Source organism: Heterocephalus glaber, unplaced genomic scaffold (genome assembly GCF_053883595.1).
Source record: "Heterocephalus glaber isolate CG9 unplaced genomic scaffold, H.glaber_assembly_v1.0 deba00000613, whole genome shotgun sequence".
NCBI lineage: Eukaryota > Metazoa > Chordata > Mammalia > Rodentia > Bathyergidae > Heterocephalus > Heterocephalus glaber.
Window position 1 is genome coordinate 150046 of NW_028258152.1, and position 25067 is coordinate 175112.

A 25067-nucleotide genomic window follows, 5' to 3' on the forward strand; every position below is an offset into this window, starting at 1 on the left:
GAACATGGAACAAAAGAGGATCTGGAAAAAATGAAATCACAAATAATTTCTCAGATAACAGCAAAGATTGTGCTTATAGTGCAAGACATGATTAATCTAGAGAGGACACAGATAAAAAAAATAGAGGAGCAGAGGAACATGATGGAATCCCAACATAGGAAACAAATGGAATCCATAAAACAGATGCAAACAGATTTCCAGGAGATTAAAAACTCCGTCGAAAGTATGCAGCAGAATGAGCATATGTGAGGACAGAATCTCAGATACAGAAGATAAGATTGCAAGTAGTGACTAGGAAAAGAAAACTTTAAAATTGTAAGGGACCACAAGAAAGCAATCCAGCAGCTGTTAGATGATGCAAAGAAGAATAACAAGACTGATTAGAGTCAATGAAGGAACTGGAGAGAGTGCAGATGACATAAAAAAACTGTTCACAGAAGTGATGGCAGAAAACTTCCCAAGCAAGGGAAAAGAACTTGACATACAGGTAAGTGAGGCATATAGGACTCCAGCTAACCTTGATCAAAAAAAAATCTACACATAGGCATATAATTGTTAGGATTCCAGAGACCCAACAGAGGAACAAAATTCTACAAGCAGTGAGAGAAAAGAAACAAGTCACATACAAAGGAAAGCCCATTAGAATCACAGCAGACTTCTCAGCGCAAGCTCTCAAGGCAAGAAGAGCTTGGAGTGATGTATTTCAAGCCCTAAAGGAAAACAGCCTCCGACCCAGATTGATGTACCCTGCAAAACTATCTTTCAAAATTGATGGAAAAATAAGATACTTTCATGATAAAGAGCACCTTAGGAACTTCATGAATACCAAACCAGCACTCCAAAAAATTTTAGACAATATCCTAGTAAAAGACAGTGAGGATCACAACTTCAGGAAGCCCAGCAGAATGAATCTGTTGGGCATGACAAATTAAATGTAAAGGGGGAGAATCCAACAAAAAGAAAAAGTCATGACAAGGCTTTTAAAACTTTTAACTTCATCTCCCTAATGAGCGTATAATTCAATCTTGTTATTGTACTGATTAGTATTTTTCTGATTCTAGTGTTGCACACCTTTCCTTGTACTGTACTGGCTATCATCTTGTATCTACTTTTAAATTGGGTTGTCTCTTCATGATTTGTAAGAGTTCTTTATATATTCTGCTCATAGGTTATATGCATTGTAAATATGGTCTGTTGAAGGACTACTTTTCATTTTAACTATGTCATTTAAAGTTCTAAATTTTGATGGAATCTCATTTATCAATTTTTTCTTTTATATATCATGTTTTTTGTATCTTAGGAAGTTCTTGCCTACCCTAAATTCATAAACATTTTCCCTTATAATTTCTTCTTAAAGTTTTATAGTTTTAGTATTTCATATTTAGGTTCATAGATCCTTTCAAATTATTTTTATGTATGGAAATAAAGGGTTGAGATTAATTTTTTATATGTGGATACCAGGTGTTCTAGTGCCCTTTGCTGAAAACACTATCTTTTCCTTTGCTCTTGAATTGAGTTTATATTCTATAAAATGTTGTTAAATAATCTTTCAAAACTCAGTGGACCATATATATGTGGTTCTGTTTCTAGATTCTCTGTTTTATTCCAGTGATCTATATGTCTTCCCTTACACCAATACTGCCTTGATTACTGTAGCTTTAGAGGAAGCCTTAAAATTAGGTATTAAACATCTTCCAACACTTTTTTTTCCTCTTCTTCTTTTTCTTTTTACTTTTCTAGGTCCTTTGTACTCCTACTTAACTTTTAAATTTCAATATCCCATTCTTCGTTTATAGCAAGTATACACAGACTTGAATTTTTATATATACCTTGTATTTTCTGATCCTGCTAAATTCAAATACAAGTTCTAAGCGCTCCTAGAGATTTCTTAGTATTTTCTCTGTAGGTGATCATTTCATCTGCATACAAAGATTTTGCTTCTACCTTGCCAATCCCATCCTAATTGTGTCATTTTATTGCCAGACTATTTTAGATTAGCCCTATGTTTCAAAGTTGAATGGACAGATGAAGAGTAGGCATATCTGTCCTTGTTCCCCACCTTATGGAGAAAGCATTGTATCTTCTCCATTCATATAAGGGATTTTTGCTGGAAGTACGGATTACATGTCTTTAATCTGTTGAGAAGGTTCTGTTCTACTTCTAGTCTCCTGATAGCTTTTACCTTGAACAGCTGTAAAATTTAGTCCAATACTTTTTTCTCCAACTAGTGACAGGATCATATGGCTTTTTCCTTTCCTCTGTTAAAATGATGACTTTTGGGGGTGGATTTTCCAATGCTGAACCAACACTGCCATCCCTATAACAAAACCACTTTCTACATACTGCCAGATCTGACTTCTAAGAGTTTGTTTTGTTAAACAAATTTCTATCTATGTTCATACTTTTTTCTTCTATTATCTTTATCCAGTTTTAGGATTAGCACAATGTTGATTTCCTAAAATGAGGGGAGAAGTGTTCCTTTTTTTTCCTGCTTTGAATGTTTGTATAATTTATCAGTTAAAATGTATATGAGCCTGTTGTTGCCATATAGGTAGGTTTTCAAGCTAGGAATATATTTTCTTTAATAGGTGCTATTCAAATTTTATATTTCCTCCAGAGTTAGTGTCATTAATTTGTCTTCCAAGGTACTTCTTAGAAGTTGTCAAATTTATTTCAAAAAAGATTTGTGTAATATGCTTTCTATATCCTTTTAAATTCTGTAAAATCTGTGGTAATGTCTCCTAGATATTGATATTGTAATTTAAAAATGTATAATTGATATTGTGTAATAGGAAGTAAAGGTCTAAAGGAGCAGGGGAAGTGGGAGGGGTAGGGGAAAGGAAAGAAGGGGAAAAAAATATGAGGAAAGGAAAAAAATGTAAACAAAGCCTTTGCAAATAGGGAAGGGTGGAGGGGGTGAAGGGAGGGTTGGGGAAGGGGAGAAAAGAACCAAGATACTCATGTAAAGGTACAAGATCCCAATGATGTATGTAACTATTTTATATCTAAAATGTACCAATAAACTTAATGGGGAAAAGAAATACCCCAATAGAAACAGACAGGGGAGAAGAATTTGATGAAAAGAGACAAGTTGCCCAATTCTACACTATTACAGCCAAATGCAGTGGTTAGTTTTAAGAAAAGTTTTCTCTGATTCCAGAAGATACAGAAAACCTGAATAAACCAATTTCCACAGAATAAATTCTAGAACAAACCCTACCACCACTACCATTTACACATATCAAGTCCTTGGGGCTTCAGAATTGAATTCTAATTCCAATGGACTTTGAAATTTTCAAGGACCTAGATAATAAAGGAAAACTTACATGTTTCAAAATGTTAGTATAACAGAGACACCCAAATCTAAGCACAAAGAAAGGAAAGTATGGTTTCATCTTGGTTATGAAAAATCAATACAAGTCATCAATAAAGTCTAATAAAAGCACCAACAAGACATTGGATCTTACACTAAGAATGCAAGATGGATCACCGTTAGGAAAATAGCTTGCTCTTGAAAACTCAAGCGTCTTCAGAGATGCTAAAGAGCCATTTCAATGTGATTAAAATCCATTCTTGGTTATTCTTACAAAGAGCAACAGATGGATTTTTTTCTTCAAACTTGATTAAAACTAACAATCAGTAACTAATTGGAACTATTTTAAGTGTCCCTATTAACATCCGAAACAAGGTAAGGATCATTACTTGTATTCAATTTTTTTTTTTTTTTTGGAGAAAAACTCCAAACTCAAGAAATTAGAATAATAATTGTAAGTCAGGAAATGAAGTAATGATTACTGGTAAATGATTTATTACATACCTGGAAAATTAAGAAAACTGAAAAACTGTTGAAAACAGATGAATTCACTAATTTCAGCTATTCAGAAATAAACAGGAAAATTAATTTAAAAGATACCACAAAATAGAAAACAAAATAACTTGGAATAGAATTAATAACTATCCAACTCAATGCTTGTCAAGGACACGAAACTTTGATGAAATGAAAAGCTGTAGTATGGTCTCATTAGAAAATTAATCTTGCCAATTCTCTAGCTCAATCTCAATATAATTACCTATATAATATTTTTGAACTAGTGAAGTTGATTCTAAATTCATGTAAAAACATTTTAAGCAATAAAAACCAGGAAAATTTTGAAAAATAAGTGAAAGCTAACGTGATATATCAGTAGAATGCAACAGAGCCTGGAAATAAACCCAAACTACAAGTGAGAATTATGTGGATGATTATAATACAGTGCTACTTGGTTCATGAACTTAATTCGTTCCACAATTCTGGTTGTGAGCCAAATCAAATTTCCCCATAAGGTTAATTGTAAATAAGGTAATCTGCCCTGAACCATGTGAATTTTTTAAACCACAAAAATAGGAAACAAAGTTCAGTACAGTGCAGTATGAAGAAGGGAACCTTCACCTTGCATGAGGTGACTTCTGGCGTGCAGGACAGGGAGGTGGGTGGGAGGAAGTTATTTGGAGGGAGAGTCCCCTCTGTGAGGCCATGGGGAGATCTCCTCTGGGGGTTCCTCTCTTCCTCGTCTCTTAGCTGCAGGGTCCATGTTGATGAAAAGCTGTCCAATGCCACTTGTTTTTTTCCCATGCTGCGTAACCCTCTGGAAATGAGAGACCACGTTATCATTCATCAGATTCAATACTCTGTTCATTAGTCATTTCAACATGGTGCTTCTCAAAGAAACCCTGGCCCTCGTTCCACTTTATATCGTGGGTTTGATCACATCATTGCTAACCCGTGCCTGTCTTCCTTGCCTCAGTGGATGCTCCTCAACAAGTGCCTTCCGCTGCTTGCTCAAGTTCAGCGAGTTCTTCTGTCGTCAGCTCCTCCTTCTGGTCCTCAACAAGCTCCTCGGTCTGCACCATCAATGTCAAAGCCCAGACTCCCGCTCATGACACAGCCTCCACTGCCTGTGCCTCAGAGCCTTCACAGTCACGCTGAGTGACACACTCCGTCCAGTTTTCTCCAGGTGAGTTTAGGGCCTGGTAGGTGACCTCTTCCCAGGCTTTGTCAGTGAGGCTGACGCAGTGGAGGGCACTGAAATGTCTCTTCCAGAACTCTTTCAGAGCCAAGGGCATCTTTTCAGTGACATGAAAACCCCTGGTGAAGAGCGCCTTTGTGTGCAGCTTCTTGAAGGTACAGATCACTTGTTGGTCCAGGGGCTGCAGAAGAGGTGTTGCCTTGGGGAGAGGAACTTTGACCCAGTGTGCTCATCATCCACCAAGGCTGGAGGTGTGCTGGGCTCTGTCAGAAGAAGGCTTTCAGACAGTTGGTTGTCAGAGATTTCTTAACAGTGCGTGCAAACACCTCGTGCAGCCATTCCATGCACAGTTGCCTGTAATCCAAACTTTCATGGTGGCCCTGCACACTACAGGCTGTCTGGTCTTGTTCGCATTCTTGTTGAGTGCTGGGGGGTCTGGGAATGGGACACCAGGAGTGGCTTAATCTTCAGATCAGCACTTGCATTCGCACACAGCACAAGACTCAATCTGTCCTTCATGGGCTTGTGCTCCCACGATGCCTTTTCCTCCTGAATGATATAGCTTCTGTTCCACCTCCTCTTCCAGAAGAGCCCTGTTTCCTCTCAGTTGAATACTTGTTGAGCGATGTATCCTTCTGCCTTCATGAATTCTGCAAATTCTTGTAGGCTTCTGCAGCAGCCTTCTCAGAACCTGAAGGCTCACCATTTGTTTATCACACTGTGGAGGCCACTTTTCTTGTGGAATTTATCAAACCAGCCTCTACTGGCTCTAAATTCATCACTTGTTGCACTTGGAGAGGGTCTTCTTGCAGTCAATCACTGTGCAATTTTCTGGCTTTTTCACAAATCATAGTTTCACTAACACTATCACCTGCCAGCTGTTTCTCATTTAGCCACTCTAACAAAAGTTTTTCTACCTCTTCCAGTGCTTGTGTCCTCTGCTTGGTTAACATCGTTACTCCTTTCCCCACATCAGCTCCTTTGATGGAATCTTTGTTCTTCTAAATAGTGGAGATTGTCAACTTAGCCATCTTACTCCAAGGCCAGATCAGTCACATGAATACCACACTCATGCTTTTCTGCAGTTTCCTTCTTCACTTCAATGGTTGTTTTCTTCAAAACCTTCTGACCATTCTTGCTGTGCACTTTCTTGTCACCTTCATCACTGTTCTGCACTTTCTTTTCACCACCATGCTCACTCTGCACTTTCTTTAAAGCCGTGCTGGACTGAATAATACTGTACAGCACTATGTGTGCTAAAAAGCACACAGAAAAGCTTCACAGCAAGTTTGCACAGGTCTGTCTGTGACTGTGATCTCAACTAGAGGAAGTCACGACCACATGTCAGAGTGGGGAAGACGCCATGTGTGTGTTCACCCAATGCAGAGTTCATAAATGGAAGCAAAATTTTGTCAAACACTTCTGTTCCCAAACTAAATTATTCACGAACAGAAGTGTTCATTTCCCCAGGTATTACTATAGTTTAATATAAGAAATGACCCTCAGAGCCCGGCTCGCTCCGCCCACTTTTGACCAAGCCAGAGACTGAGCTGGAGACTAAGCTGGTGAGGGCCCCCCAGGCCTACCAGCCTCCAGCTTGGCCGTGCAGGTGCCTGAAACAACAGTCCCCACCCCCCACCCCACCTCTTGGCTGTACAGCTGCTTGGATCCACACTACAGAGACACAGGGGAGCATAAAGGCCATTGTTCTGAGATGCAGAAGTGAGCAACAGAGAGAGGGCCTCAGGCTCTCTGATGAAAACTGATGCCCACGGGAAAAGTGAAGAGAATCTATAATAAAGGCACACCAGACCACCATGCTTGGTAAGTTGGAGGGATCATCATCTCCCATCAGAACCTGGACTATCTTCAGGGGAAAGGCAAATGAAACCCGCAGTAGAACCTTGCAGAGTTCAACCCTGCGGGAAGACAGGGAGCTCTGGACTTGCAGCCAGAAATCTGCCTGAATCTCACGAGTCTGTGACTGGCTTATTGAGATTCATTGACTTATAACTGCACCCTGCTGCCCACGTTTTCTATTGCGACAGCAGAGACATACCCTGAAGGAGGCCCTTCATTTTTATCTTTTATTTGTTATTTTCAAAATTATCACCATTTTTTTTCTCTCTCTGCCTCACTCCCTTGCTGTCCCACATTGTTCTTCATCTCCCTTTGTGTTCCTGTTTTGCCCCTAATTCATATATCTTACCTTTCTTTTCTTCTATTTCCTTCTTTTGCCTGTGCCCTCTGGCCTCACTGCTAACCTTCCCCTATCCTTCTGCTTACCTATTCCTCCCTCCCCAACTCCTACCACCCCATCCCGAAGGATAAAGTTGCTATATTGAACAGTTTATTCACTATAAACATATATTGGGTTCATCCTTGATTTTGATTTAATTCACAGTTAAAGGTGATAGATTAATAACTACCACAAATTGTCATTTTCTAAGAGATACTTGATGCTATTGTGTTGCTGATTGTATCACTTGGGCTAAAGTGTTGTGATTGATCTAATCAGTTGTCCTTCCTGGTATAATGAAAATGAGACAGCCTCAGAGCCATTAGAGACTCAAAACCTAAAGACCAGCTATATCTGGAAGATCCCTCTGAGAAGCAATCATTCCATAAGTATTCTAAATACATCAACAAAGATATTTACAATAAGCAAACTCAAAGTATCAACCTAGGAATTAAACCAAAGACAGTACCAGAAACAAAAATGAGAAGACATTTAAGTAAGGCACAAACTCAGACTTCCACCCCACAAAAGGCAAATTCTGGGGGAAGCAAGGTGGAAAAGTCCGATAATCAACCACCTGGACTCCCGAACTGATAGCACAGGAAGGAACAAAACAGATGAATGAGGCTCTAGAAAAATTCAAAGCAGAAATAATTTCCCAGATAACTGCAGAGATGGTGAGCAGAGTGAAATACATGATTAGAGGCTCTAGAACAGAAACAGATTAAAAAAAAAAAAATAGATGAGCTCAGAACCATGCTGGAAGCCATGAATGCTCAGCATAAGAAAGAGATGGAAACCATGATTGCCCAACATAAGAAAGAAATGGAATCCATGAAATGGATTCAAACAGATATTCAGGAGATCAAAAACTCCATTGAAAGCATGCATAGCAGATTAAGGGAATCTGAAGATAGAATATCAGATATAGAAGACAGGATTGCGGTGAAGGACCATGAAAACAGATATCTTTTCAAAATAGTAGGGGAGTACAAGAAATCAATCCAGCAGGTGCTAGATGATGCAAAGAATAACATAAGACTGATAGGAGTCCACGAAAAACAGGAAAAAGTACAATAGACAAAAAACAACTTCACAGAAGTAATAGTAGAAAACTTCCCAGACTGAGGTGGAGAATTGGACATACAGATAAGTGAGGCATATAAAACTCCGATTAGCCATGATCAAAAAAAATCTACACATAGACATATAATAGTCAAGATCCCAGAAATCCAATGGAAGAACAAAATCCTATAGACAGTTAGAGAAAAGAAACAAATCACCTACAAAGGAAAGCCCATCAGAATCACAGCAGACTTCTCAACACAAACCCTCAAATCAAGGAGAGCCTGGAGTGAAGTATTTCAAGCCCTAAAAGAAAATATCTTCCAACCTAGACTGTTGTATCCTGCAAAATTATCTTTCAAAATCAATGGGGAAATTAGATACTTCCACAACAAAGAACACCTGAGAAATTTCATGAACACCATACCAGCACTCCAAATAATTCTAAGCAATATCCTAGAAAAAGACAAGGTCACAATTTCATGAGGACCAACAGAGGGAATACACCAGGCATGGTAAGACACTAAAGGGAAAGGGGGAAAAAGAAATAAGAGCCTACAACGGTAAAACATCATGACAAGGATGAGTCGATATCTATCAATTATAACTCAATGTTAATGGCCTCAATTCACCAATCAAAAGAAGTAGACTGACAGAATGGATTAAGAAGCAAAATCCAACAATATGCTGTATACAAGAAACACACCTAACTCAAAAAGAAATTCATAGACTGAAAGTAAAAGGATGAAAAACAGGTCTCCCCACCACAGTAACCCAGAAAAAAGCAGGGGTAGCAATCTTATCTGCAGACAAAGTAGATTTCAAACCAAAACTAATAAAGAGAGACAAAGATGGTTACTACATCCTTCTGAAGTGAACAATTCAAGAGGAAGAGATGACAGTCTTAAATACATATGCACCAAATATGAATGCCCCCAACTATACAAAACAAATATTAATGGACATGAAAGATCAGATAAGCACTAATAAAATTATAGTGGGGGACTTAAATACCCCACTATCACAAGTAGATCATCCAGACAAAAAGTTAAGGAAATTCTAAAACTGAACCAAGCTATTGAGCAAATGGACTTAATAGATGTTTGCAGAGTGGTCCACCTCACAAAATCAGAATACACATCCTTTTCAGCTGCACACAGGTCATTCTCCAAAATAAACCACATGCTAGCTCATAGGACATGTCTAAGTCAATGTAAAAGAACTGAAGTTACCCCCTATATATTATCAGACCATAGTGCAATAAAATTGGAGATCAATAACATGAGAAACTGCAAAACTCCCACAAACATATGAAAATTGAATAACACCCTCCTCAAAAACCAATAGATCACAGAGGACATTAAAGAAGAAACTAGACAGTTTCTACAAGTAAATGATGTCAGTACAACATACAGGAATCTATGGGACGCAATGAAAGCAGTTGTACTTGGGAAAGTCATAGCGGTGAATGACCATATTAGGAAAACAGAGAGAACTCAGATAAATAACCTAATGCAGAACCTCAAGCTCCTAGAAAAAGAGCATAACAAACCCAAAGCTCATACAAAGATCAGAGCAGAAAACAATGCAATGGAGACTAAGAGAATGATACAAAAAATTAATGAATTAAAGAGTTGGTTTTTTTTAAAAGAATAAAGTCTATAAGCCTTTAGCCAACCTTATCAAAAAAAGGAAAGAAAAGGCTCAAATCCATGCAATTAAGAATGAAAAAGGTGAGGTCACAACAGACCCAGCAGAAATCCAGAGGATTATCAATACCTACTTTGAGAATCTGTACTGTTATGAAATGGAAAACACAGAAGAAATGGACAGATTCCTAGATACATATGAATTGCCACAGTTAAATGAAGAAGATATAGAAATTCTAAACACCCCAATTACAATGAGTGAAGTTGAAAATGTAATAAAAAATTTACCAACAAAGACAAGCCCAGGTCATGATGGCTTCACTGCTGAATTCTTCAAGACATTTTAAGATGAACTATCACCATTACTCTTTAAATTCATCAAAGAAAATGAAAGGGAAGCAAAGCTTCCAAATTTATTCCTGGAAGCAAGTGTTACTTTGATTCCAAAACCAGGGAAAGATCCAACCCAAAAAGAGAACTACAGGCCAATCTCCCTAATGAACATAGTTGCAAAAATCCTCAACAACATACGGGCAAAGAGAATACAGAAGGTCATCAAGAAGATCATATACCCTGACTAACTCAGATTTATCCGACATATATATATATATAGGGATGCAAGGATGGTTCGACATACATAAATCAATAAATGCAATACGCTATATTAACAGAGTCAAGGACAGAAACCATATGAGCATCTCAATAGATGCAGAAAAGGCATTTGACAAAATCCAACACCGATTCATGATAAAAATGCTACCTAAAATTGGAAAAGAAAGTCTATATTTCAACCTGATTAAGGCTATTTATCAAAAACCAACAGCCAACATCATATTAAATGGTTAAAAACTGAAAACTTTCACGTTAAAATCAGGAACAAGACAGGGATGCCCACTATCACCACTGCTGTTCAGTATAGCTCTGGAAACATTAGCCACAGCAATTAGAAAAGAGAAAGAAATAAAGGCAATAAAGATAGGAAAGGAAGACGTTAAACTGTCATTATTTGCTGATGATATAATACTGTACATAGAAGACCCAAAAACTCTGCCAAAAGACTCCTAGACCTAATTGACAGATTCAGTAGAGTAGCTGGATACAAGGTCAACACTCAAAAAACAGTAGCCTTCTTATGCACAAATAGCAGACTCACTGAGAGAGAAATTCGGAAACAATTCCATTTACAATAGCATCCAAAAAAATGAAATATCTAGGAATCAACCTAACAAAGGAAGCAAAAGGGCTCTACACTGAAAACTACAGCACTGAAAAAGGAGATCGAGGAGGGTATAAGAAAATGGAAAGACGTCCTTTGTTCCTGGGTAGTAAGAACCAATATAGTGAAAATGGCCATACTTCCAAAACTACTATATAGATTCAATGCAATGCTGATTGAAATTCTAACAATATACTTCACAGAACTAGAGAAAATAATCCAAAAATCCATTTGGAACCAGAAGAGACCTAGAATAGCAAAAGCAGTTCTAAGCAACAGAGACATGGCAGGGGGTATCACAATCCCCAATTTGAAACTATACTACAAAGCTACTGTGATACAAACAGCATGGTACTGTCAAAGTCCCACGGATCAGTAGATTAGAAGATGCGAAACAACTCCAGACATGCTCAGCCACCTCATCTTTGACAAAGGAGCCAACCACCATCATTGGAGGAAAGATAGGCTATTTAATAAATGGCATTTCAACCTCCAAAAGATTAAAACTAGACCCATACCTATCACCATGCACTAAACTAAGATCGAAGTGTATTAAAGATCTAAATATTAAGACAGAAACACTATACTTGCTGGAAGATAAGTTAGGTAGAACTCTTGAAGACATTGGCATAGGAAAAGACTTTATGAACAAAATCTTAGTAGCACAGGAACTGGCAGAATCAACAACTAGGATCTCATCTTATTAAAAAGCTTCTGCACTGCAAGAGAAGCCACCAAAAGACCTAAGAGACAACCTACAATGTGGGAAAGAAATTTTAGCAGCTGTACCTCAGACAAAGGTCTACAGTCTAGAATATATAAAGAACTGGAAAAAATCAGACCCTCCCCATATTCAAAGACCCAATTCAAAAATGGGCATCTGAAATGAACAGACATTTCTCAGGCAAGAAGTAAAAGCAGCAAATAAATATATGAAAAAAATGTTCAACATCAATGGTCATTTGAGAGATGCAGATGAAAATAACACTGAGATTCCACCTCACCCCAGAAAGAATGGATGCTATCAAGAAATCAACCAATAACAAATCCTGGTGGGGGTGTGGGGAGAAAGGAACCCTTCTCCATTGTTAGTGGGAGTGCACACTGGTGCAACCACTGTGGAAGTCAGTATGGAGATACCTCAAAGAACTAGGACTAGAGGTCCCATTTGACCCAACTATTCGCCTGCAAGGTGTCTTACCCAAAGAATTAAAAGAATCATACCACAGTGATATATGTGCACCCGTGTTTATAGTGGCACAGTTTATAATAGCTAAAGCTTGGAAACAGCCCAAGTGCCCATCAACTGGAAACTGGATAAAGAAGATGTGGGGTTTTTTTTATAAAATGGAGTACTACACAGCCATAAAGAATGAGAAACTAGAGACATTTATAGCTAAATGGATGCATATTGAGGCCATACTCTTAAGTGAAATAAATAGGACACACATGTGTAAATACCAAATAGTTTCTCTAGTGTGAGAAACTGAAAGTGTAAATTAGGATTAAAATGATTAAAAGAATAGTTGATAATTTGAAATAGGAAAAGGTCCAAAGGTGTAGGGATGGTGGGGGAGGATAGTGGGAAAGGAAGGAAGGGAAAGGAAAAATATGAGGGAAAAAAATGGAAATGAAATCTATGTAAATAGGGAAGGGTGGAGGCGGTGAAGGATGCACAGGTAATGGGGAAAAAATAAGAACCGAGATACATCGTGTACAGGTACAAGCACCCAATGATAAATGTAAACGTACTGTATACCTAAAATGTACTAATAAAAGAATTTTTTAAATAAATGACGCCAAATCATATTCAAGATAAATTGAAATTTAAAACTATAATAAAGTTTCATCTTTCACCAGTAACATTATCTAAGTTTTTAGAGGTGTTAACTGGTATAGAGGTGATGTAGAAAACCACCTTTGCTGCTCAGAGAATGAATTGGTAGGGCCTTTATACATATTTGCAATACTTCACACCAACCCAAAGGCACAAGCCTTTTAACTCTGAAAACCCAGTTTTATTTACTCTATGAATATGCTTATACATATGAGAAAATTTATGTGTGCATCATTTGTAGTAGAAAAACATTGGAAATAACCTGTCTGTTGGAGGGAAAGCCAGACCAACTTAAGCCAGAAGGGGATCTGCAGCAATTTTTTAAAAATTCATGGCAGCGGTCTGGGAATTTAGCTCAGTGGTTTCACTGCCTACTGCACAAGTGCAAGCGCAAGGACCCAAGTTTGATCCCCAGTACCAAAAAAAAAATAGAAAGAAAGAAACAAAAATTCATGGCAGCGAAGGAAACAATGTCATGATTACACTCAAGGAGTGGACCTAGATGTTCCCGGTGACCACATTTTATGACACAACAGTTTTCAGCCTGTGAAAATAGTCTCTCGGGAAGAGATGTGGAACTGTAAGAGGTTATAGTGTCCTATCTGACAACTTGCATGTTTGCATTAACCCTTTACATTCATACATCATTGTCTCCTGCTCTGTTGCTCATAATCCCCAAGACTCTTGAGAAGTGAGCAGGACTGAAAGGTGCATCGCATGGAGTGTAAGTAAAGAGCTTATTGAGAGTGAGAATGCAGTTGATTTGGTTTTTTTTATGGTACTGGGAATTGAACCCAGGATCAATGGGCTGCCTCTCCAGTCCTTTTATTTTTTATTTTGAGACAAAGTCTCACTAAGTTGCCCACACAAGACTCAAACTGGTGATCATCCTGCCTCAGCCTCCTTCAGAACTGGGTGTTTTAAATTTTGTTTTGTTTTTTCAATCCTACTCCATTTCTCTTGCTAGGAAATGACATTATTTTATTATAATTTCTCATTTTTCCTACAGGAGCCAGCCCCACTGATTTCAGAGGGCCATCTAGGGAAAGGTGAAAGAAATATGCATGTTATCCTATACACAGAGGGCCTTCCTCTGTCTAAAAGTAATGCTTGTCCTAGCAAGGCCTTAGTCTGTATGTGTTCCCATGTGTGTGAGCTGTTCAGGGATTACACATACATTTTAAAATATATCTATCAAAAAACCAATCCATTGATCAATCAATCATGTGCCTAAATTTATTTTGAAGGTAAGAAAATGCATAGTCATACATTAATACCTGTTACTTGGATTCTTATAAATTAGCAATGTTTTTAAGGATTCAGGGAGGGGTTTTTGACAGAAACAAAAATCACTGACTTAATATTTGCTTATAGATCCAACAATTTTTATGAGCTTCTACACACTTGGTAGATAATGTACAAGGTATCAAGATTGTAATATGTAGTCTCTATTCTCATAGCTGCTTCTAATCAAGAATAATATATTCAATATTTCTGTTAGGAGTAAATTACTATATAAGAATTTCCATTCAAGCATAAAATCATGTGTCAGATGGCTATTACATCCTACGAGTGCCCCAAGAAGGGGAAAATAGTGTGTTCTAGAAAGGCATCTCTGTGAAGGAGCAGAGAATTGGCTACACCTCGAACGATGAGGAACATTTAAACAGGTACAACAGTGGTAGGAGTGAGGTGATGAACCTGGTTTTATGTTGTTACTAGAGAAGCTGGACCTGAATTAAAGTTGAGCATGTATTATCTCAGATACTTCTGAACCTGGGAGATGAAGGTGAGTCTGCCCCTTCCATAGGTAGGCCTGGTACCTGAGCCTGGGGATGTGGTCTGGGGGAAGCTGGGGAGATCTTTGAGTGCATGCCTCAGAGACCGAGGGACTGTCCATTTTCATCTGGACATACATTATAGACATACCTTCTTAAATTGGCTTGTGTTAACTTGGAAGTTTAGTACAGCACAGTTTATCATAGAATAAGAATAGACCCCCATGAAAAATGTGGAACTAAGTTTAACTATTATGAGAACATGAGGAGGCTTCACCATCTCTTAGTTCAGAGCTGCTCTCTTTTCTTGAGAGATAAGCAGTGAAGGCCCTTCTGTGTAGGCTTTTGAGACTCACACTATGACCACTGCAATAGTTTGAATCTTCTGTGTCCTCATAGATCCATGTGTTAAAGGCTTGGTCCCAGTGTGGCACTATTGACAGATACTGAAACCCTTAGGAGGTGGAGTCTAGTGGGAGGAAGTTAAGTCATTGAGGGGCGTGTCCTTGAGATATCGGGATGCTAGCCCCTCCTCTCTCTTTGCTCCTTGGCTCATGATATAGGTGGTTTACCCTGCTACTCTGCTACGTGGTCTGCTTAAGATGCACTGCCTCGCCACAGGCCAAACCAAAGGGGCCAATGAAAATGGGCTGGAACCTCCAAAAGTGTGAGCAAAAATAATTGTTTTTTTCTTTATAAGTCTATTATTGTACATATTTGGTCATAGTGATGGAAATCTGATTACCACAAACACATACTCATGGTCAAAACCCAGAACATCAGCGTGTGTGAGAGCAGTCTCGAAACCTGTATGGAAAGGAAGCACGAGACCTGGAAGCTTTGGTTCACCTTTATCTGGCTAGAAAGAAGTAAAGAAATATACAGATGTGGTAGAATTCTTTTTAGTAATACAGGAGTGGCTAAATGTTGGACAAACATTGGCTGTAAATGATTCAAGTAAACACTATTGTACCAATACACATGGAAAAATCACTTGATCAAATTCAAGGAAGATACCAGACCAGAATTCTAAGAGTAAAAATGGGAGAAATGGCAATAGTTACTTCTTAAAGAGTAATTATGAAGGTAGAATGTTAAATCATGCTTCACAGTGGAATGTGAAGGCTTAAGGAATAATTAGAGTGAGGAATAATAAAATGATGTCTACAGTGGTATTTTAAAATTTGGAATGGTACTGGTTGTTTGAATTAACAGGATAAAAGAATAGGAAGTAAGAAAAGTCAAATTACAAGATTTGTATATAAGATATATAAAGCAAGCAACAGAAATACTGTTAAAACTAATGGAAGTGTACTGTAAGATGATTCCATCCAAGATAAATAAAGTACATGGAGATTAATAGCTTTTCCTGATAAAAGCAATGAGCAGTGTCATATTATTTTAAAAATCACTTCCATACTATGAAAAAAGCCTATAAGGTATTCAGAAAAATTTAAAAGGAAATGTAGAAATTCTATACAAAAATTTACAAAACTCTAACGTACTTAAAAATCTTAATAAATGCAAAGACACACCACACCTGGAAGGAAATACTCAATGTTTTAAGCATGTGCATCTTGTAAAAATTAAAATATAACCTTAATAAATTTCTATCAGGTATTCAGTGAGTGTTGCTTACAGAATTTCACAAATTAGCAATAAGAATTATGTGACAAAGGTATCAACATGTTTAGGAAATTTTTGCAAAAGCAGGCTCATGAGAGGTGAAAGCAAATGTTCTACCAGGTATAAAAAAGCATATAATGAGAGCAGAATTATTTATTAATGCAGAAATTTAAAAATTCAGGTGTAGAAAATAGAATAAATAGCCTAGCAACAGATTTATTTGTGAACATTCAGTATGTGCTCTGATAGAAAAAAATCACACCAGTATTCTGTTAAAATTCAGAGGTTGTGTATACTTGTCTAAGTAAAAATGCATTTACCCTTGTCTAGGGGTAAGATTTGTCTACATAAATACTATGCCATGGGACAATACTGAAGGATATTCAGAAAATTAAAGGATAGGGTTCATAGGTAGGTGATAGATTGCCTTTTTAAAAAAAAAATGTACATCCTTTGGTATACGTTGCATCTGTTTGTGAATAGAGGGTTGATTAATATACATTTTTCAATATGAAAATATTATGTCTATTGGAAAGAATATACTAGACATATAATGATGTAGATTGAGAGCTACAGAATACTGGTGAAAGACTACAAAACAGAACATATAGTATGATCTTATTAAAAATATGTATTACTTTAAATGGATATAACAAGGGCATAGGACAGAGGCCAAGGTAAGTCTTTTACACTCCACTTCATTGAGAACCAGTAACTGCTACTTTTGACTGTTAACAGTCAAACCAGAAGCTATCGACCAGCTAATCTCATCCATTAGTCATCACCCCTGTATCCCTGTCGCACATCCAGGAGCACCTATAGAGAAAAGCAACAGTCTTTATTGTAAGCTGTCAAAGCCAAACATCAATTTATAATTCATTCAAGAAAAATAGCTTAGTAGTAAATTATGCTGCATGAATACTGTGGCATAAGGAATACTTTTGCCATTAAAAGGGGGGAAAAGGAATAAATTTGACCATGTTAATGTGGAAAATGGCCACAGCAGATAAAGAAAAAAAAATTCAAGAACATTTTAAATACATCCATGGACTTCCTGAAAGGTGGCAGATTACATATATATATTTTTATATATATATATATATATTTATATATATATATATTTATTTATTTATATTTCTGCTTTTGATTCTGCCCCAAACCTCATTAGAATGGCTATAGTCTTGCTTGTTTGTATTAAGCACAAAACTACAAGGACAAGAACAAATAAGAAAAGAAGGATAAAAATTTGGAAATGAGAATCCATATGGAAGTAAAAAGGCATAGGTAACCAACTTAACTTACTGGAAAAAGAATCCTAAGCTGCCAAAAAGCAACCTACCTTATGTAGCAAAAGTCCCCAAAGATTCAGATGGGGCCACAGGGTTCTGGCAGGTGGAGCAGGGGAAGGTAATTAAAACACAATGCTGGGACCTTGTAATTAAGGCTCCCAGGTAAAATACCCATCAAACAGTTAAATTTGCATTTCAGATAAACCACAAATAACATTTTAGTGTAAGTATATTCCAACTATTTGTGGTGATACAATAAGAAGTATTCATTATGTATCTTAAATGTAATTGCGTGTCCTGTGTTTTGGCAGCTGTACTTGGAAAGGAAACAGCCCCCAGAGACCCTCCTTGTGATTTCCAGATGGCAGGATGCCTCCTATTAGTAGGACCTAACTGGAAGCCAACTGGAGAAAATGCCCAGTGAGTGGTCTGTCATTTGTGGACTGCCCCCCCACGCACTTTGCCAGCCACAGTATCACAAAGCAAAGAACATAGAAGGACAGGTCTCAGGCTGACAGACAGAAGAGAGTGGGATAAATAACCAGCAGAGTTTTATATGAATGGCATAGAATTTTAGTTTTCCATGAGTCTTCATCTTCATTGACTTCTTTCTATGCATACTTTGGATTGCATACTTTGATAATTACATATATTATGTACTTTTTTTGGAGTGGGCAAACAGAACAAAACTGTCAATAATCACTGAGATGAAAGCTGTCATGAAGTAACTCCCACAGCAGAGACTCACCTGCAAGGTCACAGGACTGCTGAAGGGGCCTTAGGGAGCTCCATGGAGTTCCTGGGATCTAAATGGGACTTGCATAAAGAAAGGGGAGGACAGGAGAACACAGGGTCATGGGTGGGGACTCGAACAGCAGAGGTGAGAAATGCACAGTAGATTCCGAGAACAGCCAACACAGCCACATCCAGGGCAGCAACTCTGCCCAACCAGCCCCCACCCCTAAGCAAGAATGCAGACATCCTCCTGACACCAAATGGACCTCACTGCTCCCTCCTAGCCCAGCCAGACCCAATTTTACAGAACTTTCTTGTTTTAGTTTTCTTTTTAAAGTAGACTGCCTCCTAAATACAAAATGTGTCATAGTTCCAAAAGTGTTTTTGACAAATTACACTAGTCCTACACTTATAAACTAGTGAAATAAATTGCCTAAGTTATTTTGTCAACAGTAAAGCATTGCAATTTTTTGTTTCTATTTTACTATACATTTGTGTATGTGTGAACATACATATTTAGGGTATATTTATATGTATAAACTTATATGTGTGATTCCTATAAATAACATCCCAGGATACTGTATGTATGAGTATTTTTTTGCATAAATTCATTTATTGATACATTTTAGGTATACAATACGTTTACATTTATCATTGGGTGCTTGTACCTGTACATGATGTATCTTAGTTCTTATTTTTCCCCATTACCTGTGCGCCCTTCACCCCCTCCACCCTTCCCTATTTACATAGATTTCCTTTCCATTTTTTTTCTTTCTCATAATGTTTCCTTTCCCTTCTTTCCTTTCCCCTTCCCCTCCCACCACCCCTACACCTTTGGACCTTTTCCTATTTCAAATTATCAATTATTCATTTTAATCATTTTAATCCTTATTTACACTTTCAGTTTCTCACACTAGAGAAACTATTCGGTATTTACACATGTGTGTCCTATTTATTTCACTTAAGAGTATGGCCTCAATATGTATCCATTTAGCTATAAATGACTCTAGTTTCTCATTCTTTACGGCTGAGTAGTACTCCATTTTATAAAAAAAAAATCTTCTTTATCCAGTTTCCAGTTGATGGGCACTTGGGCTGTTTCCGAGCTTTAGCTATTACAAACTGTGCCACTATAAACATGGGTGCACATATATCGCTGTGGTATGATTCTTTTAATTCTTTGGGGAAGATACCCAACAGGGGAATAGCTGGGTCAAATGGGACCTCTAGTCCTAGTTCTTTGAGGTATCTCCGTACGGATATCCACAGTGGTTGTACCAGTCTGCACTCGCACCAACAATGGAGGATTCCTTTCTCCCCACACCCCCACTAGCATTTGTTATTGGTTGATTTCTTGATAACAGCTAATCTTTCTGGGGTGAGGTGGAATCTCAGTGTTGTTTTCATCTGCATCTCTTGAATGACCATTGATGTTGAACATTTTTTTCATATATTTATTTGCTGCTTTTACTTCTTTGAGAAATGTCTGTTCATTTCAGATGCCCATTTTTGGACTGGGTCTTTGAATTTGAGGAGGTCTGATGTTTTTCAGTTCTTTATAGATTCTAGATAGTATGCGTATTTAGCCAGTATTCTGAGACATTTTCAGGGCTCTCTCTCTCTCCCTCCATTTCTTCATTTTTTTTATTGAAGAATTTTCCTTTATTCACTTGTTGTTACAAATATCAATAGCTTTGATTTTATGTGCATAAATGAGTGTTTCTGTAAGAGAATAGCAATATAATTACAGAGTTGGCAGACCTAGGTCTGCACTCTGCCACTTTATGTACAGTATACACGCAAATCACACCAAAGTCAACAATGTGCATTGCTCTTATGCCTTAATTCCTTTGAATCCAGATATTGTACTCCTGCTCTACACAGTCTGTAAGTGAGTTAAATTGCAATAGTGTAAAAATCTGCCTCTTCCTCTAAAAGCAGATTATGCAGAGGAGCCTTAATATCTGACAAAAGGAGAATCTGTTGGAAACATCTCAGTGTAGCACAGTTGGAGGATATTTTAAAACACTTCAAGAAATAGCAGGACTTGATCAGGGATTTCTTTAAACATTTAAAATTGTTTTTCAGACTATTATGCTTCTTTGGTAATATTTTTACACTAATCATGCATGGTCTGTAGGGTTGGAAAAAATAATATAGACGTTTTGTTACTCAATATTTTTTTAAAAAGATTATTGAGATATTATTCACAAAACGTACAATTGAACCACTTATTCAAGTCAGGGATTTTGAATATAGTCACAAAGTTGTGCAACTATCACCATAATCGGTGGTAGGAGACTTATCAGCCTCAGAAGAAACTTCATACTGACTGCAGTCCCGTGTTCTCCCAGCTCTCTTGAGCATAGGCAGACACCAAACCACTTGCTATTCCTATGCACACGCCTGTTCTGGACATTTTATGTAAATGGGCTCATATGGGTTGTGGACTTTTGGCACTGTTTTTTTTCTCTTGCATAATGTTTTCAAGATTCGTGCATGGTGTAGCATGTGTTAATACTTCATTCCTTTTATTGCTGAATACTATTCTTTGTATGGACACATGTTTTTCCATCCATTAGTTGATGGATACTCAGGTGAATAAGTGTTTCTACATTTAAAAAACTCATAATAAACATTTTCTTGGGGTAGCTGATATCTTTAAAAGAAAATTCATACATTACTTAGGACCCGCAAATTATTAAATAAGTTAAATTTCCAGCTGTTAGACATTTAAATTATTTTAACATTTCTGAATTATGGATGGCATAAGGCAGGCATATCTGCCTGACAGAAATTAGAAGAAGCAAAGTGGCAAAAGAAGGATGCAATTTCTTAAAAGTGAACAAAAGCTTGAAGTTATACAAAGCAATATTATATCAAAATTCCATTCACAAAATACAAATCACTAGGAGATATACATATTTAAGACCTCTTAACATTTTAATGCAGCTGGTGTCTTTATAAACAGCATATGAATAAATTTTGCCTTTCTAAAAGAAATTAGAACGTCTATGTCTTTTAGCAATGATAATAATAGTAAAAACAAACACTCATCTAACACTTGCTGTATGCCTGGCAATATTCCATGTGATTTTGCATATATTAACTCACAATACTTAAAACCAGAGTCAGCTACATGATTTGCAGGGCCCATCGTAAAATGAAAATACAGGGCTGCAGTTTACAAATCAGGAAGAAAGTATTACTAATCATAGGTATGAAAATATAAAGCTTTTCTCCTTTCTTCTTCTGGTAGTGTTTTTTGTTTACTACTTAATATTGTAAGTAAAAATAGAAAATAAAAGGTTTAAATTATTAGTCTGAATTTTACCATTTATTTTCACATTGTGCAATGCCCATTTAAATGCAAATATAGGATCATTTAACTCATATGCAAGATTCACCAAAATTGCAATTTGTATTTCATAGCCCATCTGTGCATATGTGTTTTGTGCTTATCAGTACAGTGGGAATGCTTCACAAAAATAACTCAATTGTTTGTAATTCATATCTTGGTACACCCACATTGGGCTAATGCTGATGGAAGTGTTGGCTTCTCAATCAATGATGACAAAATGAAAGGAAGAGAACAATGGGCTACCCAATCATTCTGCTTACTCCTGTGTTGTCATTTTCAGCATAAGCTGTTGGCTCTTGTGGGAAGTCAAATGAATAAGAAAAGGTTCCCTGCTTGCCTGTGTTTCTGAGCAAGTTTTGTGTTTTGAACAGTGTCTTAGATACTTTTCTCTTTGCTGAGGCAAAATAGCGAACAACATCACAAATTGGAAGAGGAAAGGTTTATTTCAGCTCAGTTTGTAGAGGTTTCAGTCCACAGTCAGCTGGTGCCAAGGCCGGGTGGGATGGCAGAGGAGGAGAAACAGTCCATGGCAGGGCAGACAGAAGGCAGCAAGCCTGCCTCCCCTTTGTCATCTTTTCCAGTCTACCTGCCTTTTGCATGATGTCACCCCCAGCCAGGGTAGGCTTTTTCATTATTCATACCCAGAACTATGTTAAATCAATCAGTGGACTAATTTAGAAATCACAAACTCTTTTTTAAAATTCTTTTATTGGTACATTTTAGGTATACAACACAATTACATTTCTCATTGGGAATTTACCTTTACATAATGCATCTTGATTCTTATTTTTTCCCCATTCCTAGGCCTCCCTTCACCCCCTCCATCCTTCCCTATTTACAAAGACTTTATTTCCATTTTTTCCATTTCTCATCATTTTTCTTTTCCCTTCTTTCCTTTACCCCACCCCTCCCACTACCCCTACCGCTTTGGACCTTTTCTTCCTATTTTGAATTATCAATTATTCATTCTAACCATTGGAACATTTTAGGTATACAATATAATGACATTCATCATTGGAAATTTGCACCTTTACATAATCTCTCTTGGTTCTTAATTTTCACCCTTGCCCAGCTCTCCCTTCAACCCCTCCAGTCCTCCCTATTTACAAAGATTTTGTTCCTATTTTTCCATTTTCTCATATTAATTCCATTCCCTTCTATCCTTTCCCCTAGCCCTCCCACTTCCTTCCCCTTTGCCCCTTTTCTTCCTATTTCACATTACCTATTATACATTTTAGTCCTTACTTACACTTTCAGTTTCTCACACTAGAGAAACTATTCGGTATTTACACGTGTGTCCTATTTATTTCACTTAAGAGTATCACCTCAATGTGCATCCACTTAGCTATAAATGTCTCTGATTTCTCATTTTTTATGGCTGAGTAGTACTTCATTTTATAAAAAAAAAAAAACCCACATTTTCTTTATCCAGTCTCCAGTTCATGGGCATTTGGGCTGCTTCCAAGTTTTAGCTCGCACAAACTGTGCTGCTATGAATATGGGTGCATATCACTGTATATGCAGTATATCACTGTGGTATGATTCTTTTAATTCTTTGGGGAAGATCCCTAGCAGTGGAAAAGTGGGGTCAAATGGGACTTCCAGCCCTAGTTCTTTGAGGTATCTCCATACTGATTTCCACAGTGGTTGCACCAGTCTACACTCCCACCAGCAGTGGGGCAGGATTCCTCTTTCCCCATGGCCCTGCCAGCATTTGTTATTGGTTGATTTCATGATAGCAGCCATTCTTTCTGGTGTGAGGTGGAATCTCAGTGTTGCTTTCATTTGCATCTCTCGAATGACCAGTGATGTTGAACATTTTTTCATGTATTTATTTGCTATTTCTACTTCTTTGAGAAATGTCTGTTCATTTCAGATGCCCATTTTTGGATTGGGTCTTTAAATTTGGGAGGTCTGATCTTTTTAAGTTCATTATAGATTCGAGATAGTAGACCTTTGTCTGAGGAAAAGCAGGTGAAGATATTTTCCCACATTGTGGGTTGTCTCTTCACACTGCTGGTGGTTTCTCTTGCTGTGCAGAAGCTTTTTAATAAGAAGAGATTCCACTTGTTGATTGTTTGTGCTAGTTCATGGGCAGCTGAGGTTTTGTTCATAAAATCTTTTCCTACATCTATGTCTTCAAGAGTTCTACCTAACCTCTGTTCCAACTTCAGAGTTTCTATTTTAATATTTAGATCTTTAATCCATTTTGATTTTAGTTTAGTGCATGGTGAGAGATATAGGTCTAGTTTTAATCTTTGACAAGTTGAAACCCAATTTTTCCAGCACCGTTTATTAAAGAGGCTATCTTTCTTCCAGTGAGGGTGTTTGGCTCCTTTATCGAAGATGAGATGGCTGAGTGTGTCTGGAGCTGTTTCTGCATCTTCTAATCTGTTGGACTGGTCCTCAAGTCTGTTTCTTTGCCAGTACCATGCTGTTTTTATCACAGTAGCTTTGTAGTAGAGTTGCAGGTTGGGGATTGTGATACCCCCTGCCATGTCTCTGTTACCTAGAATTGCTTTTGCTATTCTGGGTCTCCTCTTGTTCTAAATGAATTTTTGGATTGTTTTCTCAAGGTCCATGAAGTATGCTGCTGGGATCTCAATTGGAATTGCATTAAATCTATATAGCAGTTTTGGAAGTATGGCCATTTTCACTATATGAATCCTTCCTACCCAGGAGCAGGGGATGTCTGTCCATTTTCTGATATCATCTTCAATCTCTCTTTTCAGAGTGCTATAGTTTTCAGAGAAGAGGTCTTTGATTTCTTTCATTAGGTTGATTCCTAGGTATTTCAGTTTTTTGGACGCTATTGTGAAAGGAATTATTTGCCCTATTTCTCTCTCAGTGAGTCTGTCATTCGTGTAGAGGAAAGCTATTGATTTTTGTGGAAATCACGATCTCTTAATCCCGGTATCACACCCTTAATCCCAGCATTACACACTCTTGATCCAGTCACCTCTGAAAAAGCCTGGGGCTTTTGTATGGGGCTTTGGGGAAGACATCTAGATACAAGCCATAACATTCAAGTTCTGATGTGAATGGTAATATTCTCCTACATTCTTATCACACCCCACTGAAATAAGCCCCTCCTGCATACCAGGGGTTGTAGGTTCTCCAGGAGTGGGCAAATAGTAGGGGCTTGCAGAGCTCTGTTTTACTTAGCTGCTTTAGGAGTTACTACCACAAAACTATTGTGAAATGTAAAATTAGAATTGGGTGCTATGGTCTATCAGGACTAAGCATGCCTGCAGATATTTAACGTT

At 37.6% G+C, this 25067-nt stretch overlaps 1 long non-coding RNA gene across 1 annotated transcript; it reads left to right on the forward strand.

Annotated features, from left to right (window-relative positions):
- Positions 1–13502: 13502 nt before the first annotated feature.
- Positions 13503–18911, forward strand: LOC110346584 (uncharacterized). The gene is made up of 3 exons (XR_002390712.2): positions 13503–14801; positions 15354–15457; positions 18017–18911. It is a non-coding gene; the product is annotated as an uncharacterized LOC110346584 (long non-coding RNA).
- The last annotated feature ends 6156 nt before the right edge of the window (positions 18912–25067 follow it).